The sequence below is a fragment of the Hypomesus transpacificus genome, chromosome 21 (assembly GCF_021917145.1).
Source record: "Hypomesus transpacificus isolate Combined female chromosome 21, fHypTra1, whole genome shotgun sequence".
Lineage (NCBI taxonomy): Eukaryota > Metazoa > Chordata > Actinopteri > Osmeriformes > Osmeridae > Hypomesus > Hypomesus transpacificus.
The window spans coordinates 6,779,725-6,797,458 of record NC_061080.1 but is presented as its reverse complement, the minus strand read 5'-3'; the positions used below and the strand labels follow the sequence as shown (position 1 = coordinate 6,797,458).

At 40.9% G+C, this 17,734-nt stretch overlaps 1 protein-coding gene across 6 annotated transcripts in view; it reads right to left on the bottom strand.

Annotated features, from left to right (window-relative positions):
* The window catches only part of npepps (aminopeptidase puromycin sensitive), a 215,139-nt gene that overhangs the window by 48,433 nt on the left and 148,972 nt on the right, over positions 1-17,734 (bottom strand). The window lies entirely within an intron of this gene.

Below are 17,734 nucleotides of genomic sequence, written 5' to 3'. Positions count from 1 at the left end.
ACGAGTGTTGACACTCGTCGACAACAGTGTTGTCGATCTGCGTCTGATGAGTCTTTTCTTAATTTCGTTCCAGGGTCAATTCTACATCCAAATGGAGAGCAGTGTTTTAAAGATATGGCGATTGTGAAGAGGAGCGTCGAGAGGAGCCAGCTGAGGTGGCTCGGGCATCTGATTAGGATGCCTCCTGGACGCCTCCCTGGTGAGGTGTTCCGGGCACGTCCCACTGGGAAGAGGCCCCGGGGAAGACCCAGGACACGCTGGAGGGACTATGTCTCTCAGCTGGCCTGGGAACGCCTTGGGGTCCCCCAGGAAGAGCTGGCGGAAGTGGCCGGGGGGAGGGAAGTCTGGGCCTCCCTGCTTAGGTCGCTGCCCCCGCGACCCGATCCCCGAACAAGCGGCAGATGACGACGGCGATTGTGAAGACAGCCAGCGGGTCAGCATATTTTTGTTATTTGTGTAAAACTTGGAATTTGAGTGAGACCGCGTCTTGTTTTGACGTTAGCCTCCGAGTCACAGACTCGGCTCGACCTCTGGCAGTGTGTAGTAGTAGGCTACAGTCATGCACGTCGCCGCAATGTAACTTGGGGGGGTCCCCCCCAAAAAGTTGTTTGGACCCCTCCACATTTGCGATCAAAATATTAGTGCATGACTGGTCTACTAGTCCAGCGATCTTTCCATTGCTTCACAATCAAATCCGTTTCACTTTAACAGTAGGGAGAATACCCATAGCAATAGAATTCCACTCCACGTTTTCTAGAAAAACAGCATCACACACGCAGATTCAACTCCCATATTCTTTGATCGACGCATCGCGCTTGTAGCTAGCACTTCAGACATGACTGTTCCACAGATGAGATGGACATAAGGAGGGTTTTTTCAAAGAAGAGGAAAGTAAGTCAAAGATGCCCAGTTTTCCCATCAGTGGCCAAAGCACCCTTATGAGACATTCTCTGACTAGAATAGCATTAGTTAAGTCACAAAGATCCTTCTGCAAACATTATGATTATTGCTAGCTAGATATGCAAGCTTTTACCTACATCTAGCACTGGGCAATACCATACTTTATTTACCCATTACAATGGAACAGCATTTGCTGATTTCTTAATCTGGGTCTGAAGTATGTTGTGCTTTTGGCCGTGTTCAGACCTAGGCTTCTGTTTCAGGCAGAAAGAGATGACAAGGATGTTTTTTCCAAGTAGATACAAAATAAATTGCTGGTGTTTTTTTTATTGCCATAACAACCGTGAGCTAATCTGGAGTTAACCTTAGCTAACATGCTAGTTTTTCTAACGACTGAAAAAAAGAAGAAAAAAACCTTCATTTCAGAATTGTCTTCCAATTTAAATAAGGTTGCTCAACTTGTAGTTTTGGCAATTCGCAGAATTTTATTGCTACATGTAGTCTGTAACATGAAGGCAAAACTGATTCAACCATTAAAACCATATATCCTCTGAAAGCTTATACCCTCAGGATGTTATCTAATGAGACAAGAGACACGTCCATCTCTCCATATTAGTATGCTGCTATGCATAATAAATTTGGTATTGGTACATGGAGTAGGCTATATGGCTGATACTTTTTTGTGCTGTGCCATTTAGGGAAACTGATTCAACCACCTAAACCATGTATTTTCTGAAAGCTTACATCCTGAGGATGTGATCTGTGGAAAAGACTACAGGTTTGAACACAAATTTGATCATTTCTGAACTGTCCAGTCATGCTTTAGGGAGATGCAATTTTTTTTTAATGTAGCCTACATTATTATTAGGCTACTAAACCTGTACCAATTGTGAATTTTATATGCTGACAACATGATTTACATCTCAGAAATCTTCATATGAAAAATTTACATTAAGCTTATTATTATCAATATGAAAGAATCCTCAATGCATCTCCATGTCTCCTGATATAGGTGGTAGAGATTGAGAGTGAGTCAAAGGCAGGGGCAGCATGCAGGGGCAGTGGAGACAGCTCTGTTGCTGAGGTGAGTGCTGAAAGGTGACAGGTAGTTGAAGATGTCCCATTGCTTATTGGGAAGTTTAGTTTTAATGTCCAGCCCCTCAGTATATGTATAACAACTATGGTAAATAGTTTGGTAAATGCACTAAGGGAGAAACCTCCAGACCCCAGCATAATGTATCCCCCCCAATCTCAAAATGCTGCTGACGCCCATGGCTACAGTACTGTCATCAATGCCACAGCCATGGCTACATATTATTATGTCTTATACCATGGTCTGGGTGAATGCTCAATTCTGATTGGCTGCAGGGGTGTACATTATAGGGTGATAACGGACACCTACTGCGTCATTGCAGAAAAACTGTCTTTTCACCGTTCTAAATTATTCCGCTGGCCACACAAGAGCCTGTACAAAATATCTTAAATAAGTAACCATAACAACAGTGACGTAGTCAAAGCCTCCATTTACAATTGTGAAAGACTTTAACAAGCTAACTTTTATTTACAACAATGAGTGACTTCAATATTTATTTTAACCTATTTGAAAAAAAAATATTTTCTGAATGTAGTGTGTCAGTGTCACGTAAGTGTCCGCTCATCTCACATCCCATTCACTATTCAGCTCGCTAGTCAATCTACTTCAGACAGGCTGCGGCAACACGACAGTAGCAGCAACTCTACACATGGCCGATTATTTTCTTCTTAAAAATCTTGATTTTATTTGGGGACAATGACATGGATCGATAGCTGGCTTGTCTTGTTGTTAAACATACTGTCAAATTATAATCTCTGTTTGGAGAAAATGTCAACTTTCATGCAATCACCTCACATCCATTTGCTATTCAACTCCCTCCACAGGCTGCGGCCATACTTCAGCCTAGTACTACTAGTATATGGCCGATATTGTTCGTGAAAATCTTGATATTGATTTTGGGACAGTGACATGGCTGGTTAGCTAGCAAATCTTATTGTCAAACACACTGTACAATTATATTTACTGTTAGTCAACCGTACACAATGTTATTGCCTTTGAATCCTGCTAGCATAACGTTATAGCTTTTGGGCTAATAGCTCAGCCCTAAAAGGGAAAGCCGGTGTTGATTCTATGAGCTGAGCGGACTAGAAATATCAGAGTTGGCTAAAGTTGAAAAACGTTAGATTTCTATTGTAAAACGCCTTAAAACACATATTAATGTTTGTAAAAAAATGTTGGCAAGTGACCATGGTATAAGTGGGATAATGCCCTTCGAGGTGTCCAATATCATCCGATAATGGACTCCGCGGAAGCAACCTTCACGCCTCCGCATCGTTCATTATCGGATGATATTGGACACCTCGTCGGGCATTATTCCTTACTTATTACACGGCTGTTCTTAATGCTGTAGAATGCTCCATTCACTTGAATGGGGCTTCCCAACATTCTGCGGTGAACAATTTTGTCATATTTGACCGTTGCTATGCATATTTGACCGCTGTCAAGGGAAGTGGCCTTTTCCCCTCGGATTCACGTCTTTCGTAGCACACCGCAAGTAGTCCGGTAACTTTTCAACCCCAGCGTACTCTGTTGCTTAGCGACGTCAGCTGATTTGAAGCCGAATGTTCAAAGTCTATGAAGTTCAACGTCTTCGGCAAACTATTTCTCTGCTGATCAACAATACGAATGGTAACAAATACATTACCATGTGTAATGTGTTAAGTTATTTTTGTTGGCAGGTAGCCGTGTAATAAGCGAGATAATGTATAGAAAGCCGGTCATTATTGGGAAAATATGCCCCGACAGGGCGAACAGCACCCCGACGCGAAGCGAAGGGGTTTTGTTTTGCCCTGAAGGGGCTTATTTTCCCAAAAATGACCGGCGTTCTATACATTATCCATTACAAAAGAAACGTTCTCATTTCCGGCGCTTTCAAACAATCAGTGAAGTGTGGATAGCAACAGCAGCTGGCTTGCCTCTAGCAAACTGCTTTTGAATTAACCATGTCCCCCTAAATTAATATCGAACTTATTTACGTTTTGGGGGGCTTATTTTCAGTTAGCATACTATTTGAATCGCAATTCCATCTGAAATACTGCTAGTGACGACGTTGTTACAGTAGCTCGTTTCAAAGGGGGTTCCTTGTTTCAAAGGGTTTTCTTAATGAATTATGCAATATGAGTAGGCAGGGGTGAAAGTCGTTTTTATTTCTTGGTGGTACTATATACAGGTTTAATGCGCGCACAACGCGCCCCGAAAATTTCACTAAGCCTAATTATTTATTATTTATTTATTTGTTTATTTACTGTATTATAGTCTACTTATCAATCATTCACTAGGACTTCTTATCACTCTAGTATCACTCTTTAACCCACCTGTAAATTCATATTTAGGACCCAACGAGTTTTTGTATTGCCAGCAGCACAGATCATGAGGGGCCCCTTGAGGGGGATCCCGATAACAGTGTCATTGCACTTTACTACATTGACTATCAAGGGGTAGTATTGGGATTCGGCCGTTGTCTTGGGGCCCTAAGCCAGCTCGGCGCCCCAAGCAATTGCTTGTTTTGCTTGCCGTGTTGCGACAAATTTCTTCCCGGTACGGCGTACCGGCCAGTACCGGCCAGTACCGGCTTACTTTCACCCCTGTGAGTACGCTTAATGCTTGAAAATATTACTAGAAGGGAAAACGGACCCACCTGCAACTGTTGTAAATAATTTTCCAGTTCCCGTGTATGGTGAAAATAAATCAGTGTCGAAGCGAAGAAAATCCTAAATCCGTACAAGTCAAAAATAAACTAAGTCCAAAGGTTGAAAATGATTCCAAGTGTAGACAAGTCAAAAATAAACTAAGTCCAAACGATGAAAATTATTCTAAGTCCAAACCAGTCAAAAATCAGGCTAAGTCCCAACAGATGCACTAAAACTCAGAGTATTGATGCAAAGGTTTATTCCAACACAGGGTAAAAAAAAGGTATCCAAGTGAGTAAGCTCCCAAGAGCAGACTGGCAAGTTCTCTCCAAACGTCCTCTTATATACTGTATTTTCTGCCTATTTTTTGTTATTGATACAACACTGTTGGTCACAGATACATTATGCATCCTCACATTATTGGTACCTTTCTGTTGATGACCATTTCTACGCTTTGTCACCCAATTGGCCCCTATACTAGGGTTTCTGATTACAGAAGTTGTGTCACGTTGGCATGTCTGTCCTTACATAAATCTGACCATGTCCAGGCTCGTGTTGGGTGCACACACATCTTAGACTTTCTTCTAGTTGGTATGGGATGCTTGTGCTTTATAAACATAGAAAACCCCTAGACACAGACCTAGGCCTGACCTGGGTGACAGTTTCAGACTTGGTTTGGAGGAGTTTTCCTGCAGCTTGGCCCTATGTGTACGTTCTAATTTACGGCTAGGCCTCTGCATTCCTTAGAGTGGTACTTCCCTATCCTCCTTTGCTAAAACCAACGTTTCACACTTCTATTGTTTTTACTCAGTCAGAGCTTAGCATCACATTTCCCATAATACAACTTAGAGTATAATATAAGGAATAACTGAGACATTCACTTTTCAATTAGATAGTTCCATAAATGTAACCCATCTCCATCATTTTCAGCAGGGTGACGTAATTTTCTTCATCACAACCAACGCAAGCAAGCACACCCTACAATTTACCCTAAATTGTACCCTCTAGTAATGTATTCGAAGTCAATTTGTTTAGCCATTTCACACTCAATGGAAAGTATTGTGATTGAGCCTCTCCTGGCTCATTGTGGAGCACAAGTCATTTTTATGATTTTGAGTTTACTGAAGGAACTTTCTCCTCCTGCCAAGTTACAGGTAAAGTGCAGAATGTCCTCAGAGCAATGCAGAACATGCACTTTCTCAGTGTCAGCTTTGCTCTAACTAGCTTCCTCTTGGCTAGCATCATGGCTACTGCTGCTCGTCTCTGCAGCTTGGCTGGGAGTTTCTTTCGGAGTTGACTGGAAACAAATATTTATTGCTTTTATTTGGGAGTCGAATGCCCTTGCTAGCTCTCTCCTTTTTTTCTCTTTTCTATTCTGATATCCCGATTTCTGAACAGGTCCTGGCATAGCAACGAAATGTAGCCTACTCTGACAATAGATGTGTTCGACTTCATGCAGTGCCGGCGTCGCCAATGGCATTCTCTGCTCCAAGGCAGCCGGCTGCAGCCGACTATCGGCGCCGCCGGTGCTGCATGAAGTCGAACACACCTATTATTAGCTTAACTTTAGATCAATAAATGACATCGCTAAACAAAAACGACTCATACCATTCTTAGGGGGGGGTTCATTATGAAACAGGCTACATTTTACTAAAGCAACAATACAATGTTTATATTTGCTTTTTTAAGTAATGGTGAGTATTTCAGTAAAAAATAAATTGGTTATAATTTCTTAAAATATTTAAGACGAACATGATTATTGCTGGCGTCGCGGCTGGGCCTCCCTGCACGGCTGGGCCCCAGAAAGCTTTCCCCCTTATGCCTATCCTTCTCATCAGTAACTCACTGTACCACCAGGAACTTTGACAAGAGATTCCTTTGTTCTAACCATTGACGACAAACAAAACTTTGACTGTTCTTCTTCAAACTGACAACAGTAACTGCGATATTGCTACATTTCTTACCTGTGACATTGGCATGTTGTGATTTAATTTGTCTGTTTGATTTAGTTACAAATGATTTTACTTAACTTTCTTTAAGGGGGCAATTGGTTGCTAAACCGATTTTACCTTGACATAGTTGAATAACGACAGTTCAGTGGGTAAAATTAACATACAGTGAATATCAAAGTCCATTGACACCTCTCTTTCCTATACAAATCTCAAAAAGAAGAAATGTGGCTGTAAAACGCTAGCTTTTCAACAAAGCCACCGGTGTGACGTAGGATGGGGGACCGCCCTTTTTGGCTCTGGTCTGTATCTTTGTCACACCCCAAAATGTACATCCAGACCAGCCCGAGGTAGCGTTTATCTCCGATATTAGTTTAGCTGCGCGCTGCTCTGTGTAGGCTACTTATATGGAATTACAAAGAAGAACGTTTTGAATTATAACAAGGATATTGAAAATGGACCACGGTCGTAAATGCTGTGTTCCAGGCTGTGCAGGGAAGGCTAACACTCATAGTCTTCCCAAGGAGCCAAACATTCGACAAGCATGGCTGCTGTTGTCTATGAGAAGATCCCGGCGAAGTTTGACACTTGATCATTAATTTGCTCTGAACATTTCACCCAAGACAGTTTTGACAACCTTGGACAATTTCAAGCAGGATTTGCTAGGAAGCTGAACCTGGAAAGAGGTGCTTTTCTGACCGTATGCTCATTGCAACCGCAAGCTGTAAGGACAGTATGATGTTGTGCTAACAATTATTAGCAATGCTAACGTGTCCTGTATATAGCATAGGTAGAATGCTAAATACTTTTCTACACATATCAAATGACTCTAGCTAAACTAGCTGTAGTCGGTATTAGAAGGGAAGCTTCCGAAAAAATTGCCAGAAAAAGAACAGCAGGTTGGCTTATTTACGTTTACGCATTTAGCAGACGCTTTCATCCAAAGCGACTTCCAACAGAGAGCTTTACAAAAGAGCATAGGTCACTGATCATAACAACGAGGTAGTCCCAAACATTGCAAGCAGCCAAAACATGAAGCATACATTGTGAAAAAACTAAACAAGTGCCAAAAAGGGAAGACCCATAAGATCATGCAGTTATACAAGTTACAAATTAAAACAACATGAACCACAAAAAGTGCAGGACTGTACCTGTAGAAGAACAATCAACAGTAAAATATTTCACAGCGAGTACAAGACTTAATTTCGTTATAATTAATGAAGTTAAGTCTTGTATTCGCTGTGAAATATTTTGCTAACGCCTGTCTAGATAATCTATTTGAAAGAACTGGAGAAAGGCAGGTGCTAGATACAGGATACGTTAGTATTGCTAGTAACTGTTACAAGTAACACCTAGATTGTAGGCATGAAGACTAAATTAGTTTAGCTTGCTAACGCAAGAGCATGGGTAGAATGTGTGATAATTTAGCCTAGTTTATTGGCAATGGGGCTAACGTTGTTTCATGTTCCTGACTGTGTTTCATTCAAATAAATAACCTGTGTTATGTAAATCTACAATTCACGATGCATGTTTGTCCGGATCCTTGTCAGGTTATTTTTCAGCAAGATATCTAGAGCTAGCTAACTGAAGCCGAGTTGAATCACAATATGGTTTGGTTGCTAAGCTGTAGCCTAACGTTCTACCCACCTAAGTCAATCCAGTTTGCTTCAACAACAGAATTGGAAACAAGTAATGCTATCATTTCAAATGACATGTAGTCAATCTGTTGAAAACAGTGTTGTGTAGACACAATAGAGTTATTTGTGCCTTATATATTTCAAGTCTCCAACTTCGGTGTTTCAGTGAGTGCTGCTGTTGGCCGTGTTGCGTTTTTGCTCCCCAGCTGCTCTCGTTGAAAACCAACCAATCAGCGCGCAGCTTATCTAAATATTAATGAGCATACCATAAAAGGAGAAAAGCTAGTGTTTTTTCCCGGGAACATTTCAGAGGATCTATCAGGGGGCATAGAACAGCACCCGGGCCATTTTCAACCAAACCAATCTTACATACCCTATTCGGAGACCTTAAGGAACAGTGTGAAATACCCCGAAAAACCCAGTCAATCGCCCCTTTAAGCCTAGTTACCATATAGCCTACCATTGTTCTAAATAAACCTCTCTCTCTCCCTTCCCCCTCCCCACGCGCTCTCAACCTAACATCGTGAATTCCGCTCTAATTATAGTTTAGGACTCACTCTCAACTAACCCATAACTTCTCTGTTATTTTTTCATTATAATTATATTTTATTAAATACATCATTGTGTATAATAATTAAATAAGGTTTTCTCAGTCCCTTTAACAAATATGAGGTAGTGCCCCCAAGAACTAGACACTTTATTATAAATTAAGTATTGCTAATCTTAACCGAGAAAACCATAATACAACAATTAAAACATTGGTTGAAAACAAATTATTAGGGCTGGGAAAGTTAACACGTTAATCTTAGAAATTAATTTAAAATGTTTAACGCATTAACAATCATTTAGTGCTATTAACGCAATACCTTTTTTTGCAAATATTACAAACACTATAATCCTCAGTTTTAACCACTTCCCGCATATGCGAGTACAAATATGTGTGCAAGCATGGAAAAGTATTTGGGCGCACGGGTGCGAGCAAGTTTTAACCATAGAGATATAGTGTATGTTTTTAATCTATTGCAGCTGTCAGTTACACGAAAAGAGATGACGGAACCCGAAAATGCTCAAACCATTATTTGCAACGGGAAACGTTTATTCCTCTTTTTTTGAGAGAGATTTCTACTACTTAGAATCGTGACTTGGATGAACCTCATAGGCTGCGTCCTGCGATAGCCTACTTCATCTGTCCTGCGCTGTAACAGCCTGGTTAGCGATCTAGCTAACTAACCTTCACACAGTGTGAACAATAGAACTAAGCAAACTAACGTCCAACATGACACATACCAAAATAAACAAAAGTTCAACAATAGAAACCTAAACAATACTTCCGTCAACAAAATTAACCCCCCAACTGAGTCCCCTTCTGTCCTACCGCAAGCCATGCTGAAAACCAAGAGCCCAGTTGCGACCCTACATGAACACTGGTGCGAATAAAACAAACTAAATTTCCCATTGGTACTGAGTAGTTTGAACCCATCCACCACAGAGGACCTCATTCGGATCAGTACAGAGGCGCCCTCCCTGGAAATGTTTGATGCCTCTAAATGTGCTGAAAAAAGATCAAGACATGCTACAAAGCTTGGCCAAGCCAGTCAGTTTGAAACAATGCTACAATGAATACAAAAAAGTAATAAATGGGTGGCGCTAGAGCGAGATGGACGCATAGTAGAGAGCTCCTCTAATCGGTTTTAGAAAAATACCTCCTATTAAAAAATATAACACAAAGCCAGGAAATGGGAAGGAAGGAAAAGAAGAAATGACCTCGAGTAGGGGAAACAAAGCTAGCATTAACAATGTGCTACAAAGTCTGTCACAACCAGAGTTGGGTAACGTAATAAGTAACTTATTACAGTTACTAGTTACATTTCTTGCAAAGTAACTAGTTACGTTTCTTAGTTACTTGCTGTAGAGAGTAAGGTGTTAAGTTACTGTTGCGTTACATTAAGAAAAGTATTTTATTTTGAAGACAATTCACCTTGGTCACTCTTATGCCCAGAAGGCACATTGAATGGGTTAACCTCAGCAATAGCACATATTGTACTGAATATTCAGAGTCACTCGCATATAACACGATCAATCCTCCCCATACAGCAAGACGGATCAAGGTAATAATCCACCATAATGAAAAGCAATATTTGCATTAAGTTCTTGAATCAAGAAACTCTTTAATCAATAAAGAAGTTTGTAAAATACCAGGCAGAAGTCTAGTAGTTAGCTAGCTTTACAATTTAACGGGGCTATGTCTGAATCTAGGAGCAAAACGAAGCTAAGCTATTGCTAGGTATATGTAGCAAAATGGTGTTCACTTCATTCATGTACTGAACTGGACTATATCACTTACTGTAATATAATCCTAAACCTAAACCTCTTTACAGCATTACGGAGGCGCAAACACGCATAGCAGACCTGGAGTCAGTCAGCCTGGAAGTGAAAGACACGTTGATAACAGTGGTGAAACAAAGCATGGAGATGCGGGACAAGATAATTGATCTGGAGAGCCGCTCTAGATGAATAACCTGCGAATCTATGGAATACCAAAAGGCAAGGATGGGAAATCAGTCGCTCACTTTGTATGTGAACTGCTCAAAAAACATCTCGGTCTGCCGCCTGGAGTTGAACTTCAGATCCAGCGGGCGCACCGAGCACTGATCCCTAAGCCAGCTGCGACAGCAAACCCTAGATCGATAATAGTGAACTTTCTTAAATTCCAAGTCAAAGAGTTGGTTCTTCAGAAAGCCTGGCAGACTAAGTTTGAGATCAATAAACAGCAAATTTACTTTGATAATGACTATGCAACTGACATTGTGAAGAAACGCAAGGCATACGGGTCAAAACCATCTTGAAGAAGGGGATCCGTTTCCAGACACCCTACACGAGGATGCGTGTCCACTGCGGAACTGGGCTACAGATCTACGGGAGTGCAGAAGAGGCGGCCGAGGACCTGAATAGACGCAGATACCAGGTGACTGTGGAGAACACAAACACTGCAACGGTCGTGGAGGAAAGGCTGAATGAGCTACTTCCGTGGAAAAACACCACTTCAGACAGAGCAGCTCAACGTGCAAGGGAGAGAATCACAGAGTTTAGAAATGACCATGACTGACGGACCAGGGAGATAAACGCTCAGACAGAAGAAAACGGAAGCTCATTTTTGAAGAAACATAAAAGTAGAGGTATTATTTTGGTTATTAGATTACACATAAATTTAATTAGGTCCGCATTCAAACTAAATCTCTGTTATAATCTATTTAGATTACGTACATTTTTTAAGGCAAGGTTTCCTAGCCTACCCTTTTATTGCGTTTTTTTCTCCTGTAGGGCTGTTTTGGCAGCCCCTTTGTCACTGGTCACCCAGACACTCGTTTGGGACAGTTGTTGATTTGCATGAATGCTAAAATGACCATCACACCTTAATGACACACCTCTGGAGAGGTGGTCTCAACAGTTGAAGAGGAAGGTGGACAGAGGAAGACTCTGAAATTATCATTAAAAGTTGTGTTCTTGAAAATAAGGTTCTAAACAGCTTTTAATGTCATGTTTGATATGCTTTTGTTTCTTACTTTATGTATTACATGCTAGTAATAATTGTAATACTGTAACATGTACATGTACAGGGTTTACAGAGTTTGTGCCTACAGCAGACCAACATGTGTTTAACATATTCCCCTGTCTTGCAAAGGAACCACTTGGTCTACTGTAGCCTTGATTAATGATCCAATTAGAATTTGTATGCGACTACTTTTCAGTAATGTGACCGGTGTCCCCATTTTAGTCAGGTTTGGGTGTATATAGGAAGAAGTGTTACCAATCACTTCGAGTTTGGTTTACGATACAGCTCCGGTGCGTTAGGCGCCTAGTCTTCATTGTGACATACCTTTGTTAACCATTGCTCTGAAGGTATGTTTTGTATTTGATGATATTTCATTATCATTGTATTGATTATCTTACTATTTAGATAATAAACTATTATTGTGCATTTTGACGTTACTTGTTCTCTTTGAAACGTATCTATCAGGCTACGGCGGTGAAAACTTAGATCTAGTCTGGTTGATGCGGCTAACTGATTATAAACATAGACTTTTGAGTAGGTTTTAACTTAAGGCCTCTGAGTCACTTACAGTGGATCTCCACGCTCCAAAGGAATTTACCGGGGCCTCTGAGTGATCGATTACATATCCTACTAGGTTGACTATGGTTAAATCTATATTATAGTAGAGATAAACGACTGTAGTGAACACGCATACTTTAGGGTCGGTGCTCTGATCAAGCAGACGATTTTTACCTACGTCAGAGTTTCATGTCATTAACTGTTTAGCGCTCGAGGTTACAGGTAACGCACTTGTGCACGTGTCTTAAAATTGGAGTCAGATATTAACGAGTCAATTATCTCCCTGAGAATCTAACCTAAGGTGAATTGTGGTTCCCAAGCCAGGGACGAACACCAAGTGTCTCTGGCCTTTCGATTCACCGACTACACTCCCCTTTTTGATGCGAACTACATTTGATTCAGGGCTACAAATATAAAGACTCTAAAAGTCTATCTTTCATAACCGATTGAGGAAATGGCCTTAGCGCCAAATGTTTGTATTTTTTCTCACTAGTATTTTCTCACCACTAGGGAGAGCCCCTACGAGCATGAGGACATTTCCCTTCTCTCACCAACAAGGAACATAGAGGACGGCTAAACTCATTCTTTTCTTTGGAAGTCACAAAGTTTTATGTTCAATTGATGTTTCAGAGTTCACTTACTGTTATTGGCCGGGTTTCCCAGTTTTGTTAAGAAGCTCTTAACGCTAAGAGCGTCTTAAGAACGTTCAGTGTGTTACCGTTTTTTTTTTACCATTTCATAAACAATGGAGGCTATGCTTGAGAAAATCATTTTGCTTCCACTTTAGATTAAAATAGATATGATAATAGATAATAATCCAAGCCCCATGGTGTTATCGTATGGTTCAAAGATTTTCAAGGTTTACCTCTGTACATAACATTACTTTGGAAATCGTTTATCAAACTTTTGCCAGCATTTTGGGTGGAAATTTTGTTTGCATTTGTACAGGTGTATTCGTGCACGTCGGGCTGGCCCTCGCAGTGGAACGACAGTTTACTGGCCGCTCTGTCCATTCGCGCAGCTCACAATTGCATATTGATCAGACAAGAAGACACGCTTATCAACTACATTACTATTGATCAAAACAAAACAAGGGTTTGGCTGTAGCCTACTTGAAACATACTACTGAGAACATATTCCCTGACATGCATTGCACACGGGAAAACGGCTTAGACGCGCGGCCACATTTTCTCTATGCAGGAAAAACCCTGCAAATACATTTCATAGTTCCTTCCGTCAGGGTGGTAGAAGAGGAGTTATCATACTAGTATGTATGTTTGATACATTATGTAATAATGTATCAAAATAATTAGTGACCAAAAGGGAAGATTTATTGTTGTAAAGGGAACATTCGAGAATGAAATAGTGACACTGGTTAATGTTTATGGCCCACCTGGCAGTGGAAAGCATTTCTTAAAATCTTTGCTCAACAACATAATACTGGAAGCAGAATGAATATTAGTTTGTGTGTAAATATGCTACTGAAAGGCTGACCCGCTAAACCAGAACTCTCTTTGCAGGGTTGCTACACTACTTTTGACTGGAGACGACAAAGTGATCATTGTCAGAAGTCAATATAGAATGTTGATAATGTTGGGCAACTAATTAATAGAGCAACTGCAGTCTAACCGGCAACTTGTGTAACATCCTTTATAATAAATTGTATTTTGCTGAATGATTGAAGGGCTAGACAACAAACGTTCTAATGACATAATCACTGACTAAAAACACAGAAATTAATGACAAATTGAAGGCTAGTTAATTTTCCGACCTTGCCTTGAGCTAAAATGGCACTTCTAGTGTTAAAGGTACGTAACAAACCTGCCGATTCACTCCTTTGTGATTAGGAGGGGGGATTCCTCGCACTTTGTACAGACAAACACAGCCTACATTCAAAACATTACAGCTATTGGTGGCTGATTGACTTGGAAACTGCGCTACAAATATAGCCTACTGAATTGAGTTGGGAAATAGGGGTAGAGTTTGCTTCTGTTATGACATCATGTTCACTGTCAATTATCTGTACTTCTAGTTGTTGTAGATAGTACGCCAATTTGATTTATTTAGCTTAATGATAAGGGCTAGACAACAATATTTCTTAATAAATAGTCACAGACTATCAACACACATTAAGAACACATGGACAAAGGCCACTTCAGTTTCTGAACTTGCCTTCGCTGCGTACAATAAGTGCCATAGCGAACATTAGGGGACCATTAATCATGACGCAAATCAAATCACCTCATGCATGACGCGCACGCGCACAACTCAACTGAAAGCTTTGGTAAACAAGACGAAATTGTGAGTATTTAATCATCCACAATATTGTTTATTATATTGAGTGACTTCAACACTAACATTTGTAATATGCAGAAAATGAAAACTTTGTCTCTTGGCGGAAAATAAGGAATGCCAACAATGGACCCTTTTTACCAGAGCGTGTCACACAGGGTCGGAAATAGACGAGGAAAATTGCCCCCTAAAAATATGTAAATTTCCTACCCTGGTGTCACATATACAGAGTTCCTCACTGACATGCCACTGAGACAGATGTGAGGAGAGTGTCTGGTTTGGGAACCTCAGAATAGCATTCATTTGCAGATTACATGGTTCTGTTGGCTTCATCAGACTGTAACCTTCAGCACACTGGGGCGGTTTGCAGTCAAGTGGAAAGCGGCTGGGATAAGGTTCAGCACCTCCAAGTCTGAGGCAATGGTTCTCTACCGTAAAACAGTGGACTGATCCGTCCGAGTTGGGAGTGAGTTGCTGCCCCAAGTTGATTTTAAGTATCTTGCTCACGAATGACAGGAAAAAGGAACGTGAGAACAATAAGCGGATTGGTGTGGCATCAACAGTGACACGGGCATTGTACTGGACGAGGTGAAGAGGGAACTGAGCTGGGATGTAAAGCTTTTGATTTACCAATCTACATTCCCATCCCCACCTATGGTCATGAGCTTTGGGTAGTGAAGAGGACTGTCATTAACCATTGATCAATTAACAATAATAAAGATTACAAATAATGATTTCTGTATTTCTTTTACACGTTTTGAATGTTCTGAATATGATAAACAATGTTTGATCTATACCCTGCTATATTAGCTCATGAGAACATGGAACATCGACGGCATTTCTAGGAGCACCATCTAAAAGACTAAATAAAAGCCATCATCATGAACGCGGCGTCTTCTGTCTGTGCTGGTGAAGGCTATGTTGATTGTAAGAGTAAAACTTCCCATATTGTGATACTATTTAACTGCCCTTCATTCTTGTATTCTTGGTCCAGTCCTCAGAGATGCTCAGCTTGAATGTATCAGACACCTGCACCTTACATATAAGTAATAAATACCTTGATTTTGTCTTGGACTTGTATTTGGCAACTGACTTCATTGACTTAGAACTTTCACAGCAATTAGGTAGATAAGACATCTTCAGTAGTGACCAAAAGAACAAGATTGCGGATAGAAGCGGATGAAATGATAATCCTCTATAGGGTAGCTGGACTCAGCTTTAGAGATAGGGTGAGGAGCTTGGATATCTGAAGCCAGTTGAGGTGGTTGTGGCATGCCTCCTGGGATGCCTCCTGAGTAACTTCCTCCGAGGTTTTTTCCGGGTATGACCAACTGCGAGAAGACCCCATGGTAGACCCAGAACTCACCGGAGGAATTATATATCTAATCTGACCTGGGAATGCCTCGGGATACTCCAGAAGGAGCTGGAAAGCGTTGCTGGAGACACAGACGTCTGGAATACCCTGCTTAATCTGTTGCCACTGCGACCCAACCGCAGATAAATGGATGATGCATGGATGGAATACAAAAGTAAATTTTTAGGGCACACTATCACTGCTATTACATTGCAGATACAGCCAGATGACCAGTACTGACTGATCATGCTGGCACAACAGTTTGAATTACCTTCTTTCAAAGGGTTTTCTTAATGAATTAAATACTGGCTAGCTAAGTCACAGCAAGACAAAACTAGAGGGTACAATCTTTGGGGAAATTGCACACCCCACAACTTCAAATTGTGGGATGTGCTCCTGAATTGTTGTTTGCCCTTCGACTGGTTAGCTCCTGTGATTCCCACACAGCAGATGTCTAATAGACTGGATAGCTCCTGCGATTACTACAGAGCAGAAGAGTAGTAGTTAGCTAGCTCTACAATTTACCGGGGCTAGGTCTGAATCAAAAGCACAAAGGAGCAAGCACAGCTGCCAGTTGTAGGTATATGCAGGTAGCAACACTAGTGCTAAATAAGTATTTAGCTGGTCGGCTCCATGACGCAGGGTAAGTAGGGCTCGTGAGACCGCTCACCTAAAGAACGAAGGGGAACCAAGTAGCCTACGGTACTAACGCTGATGTCTCACTGATATCACTGTCTGTCTCACTAGAACGTTGTATCTATGCATCGTTGCTAAAGTGTAGGCTAGCACTGAGTTCCCTTGTGCCACACAAGGCACTTTTTACCACAAAAACGTTGTAAACTCCTAAACCGTGCAACGGAACGTAAATAAAAATACAAGCAATGCAAGACGAACCTTTTGACACAGACGTTGTCTATGTAGTCCAAATATTGAGGGATAATTAGGGGAGGGAAAATAAATAATAATAAATATATATGAAGAGAACAATGGTTTTGCTTGCTGAAGGCTTGAGCACACCCTATAAATAAAACATTTGTTAAGTTAGTAAATGAAAGCATTTACTGATAATCCATGTGCATGTGCAGAAATATCTCTAACCGAACCACGGAACGGTTTTACCTGTGTGCACAAACTCCAATTCGGTCAAATAAACTAATTGATATCTTATTCACTGGCTACATCACTGGTGTGCACATCACGGGCAATGTACTAATACATACTAACAAATTGCTTTAACCAATTAAATTACCCACCCGTAACTCACACCTACACATGACAGCAGCAGATGGCCAAACTTTAGCCCATGAGTGCGTACATGGTCAACAGCACATAAATCGTCTTTTATAGAGGACTTAAGCCCAACCTTTATTTATTGCAATTTTACAAAACATATATTGTTACTGTGTAGTTACACAGTAATGAAACAAGTAGTGGTGGGCAGAGATACATTTTTGTAAATCTAGATTAATATCACTGTAATCTTGGAATTAATCTAGATTAAAGTGGCTCATTTGAATTCCGCCGAAGGCATTCAGAATGTGTGCTACCCAAATAATGACTAAAAGTAAGTCTTTGAGAATGGGTTTCTCAAGCCAGGTGAGCGAGGAGATTAGTTAGCTTGGCTGATAGAGCTGTGCTGACGGGATTGCCTCGGTTGCACTCAAACAGTAGTTTGACGACGACTCTTCCCCTGCGCTACATCAGTGCTTGGCCCGGCATCTTCCGCATTAGCTAAGGGATGCTTTGCGTTTAGATGGTATTTGAGACT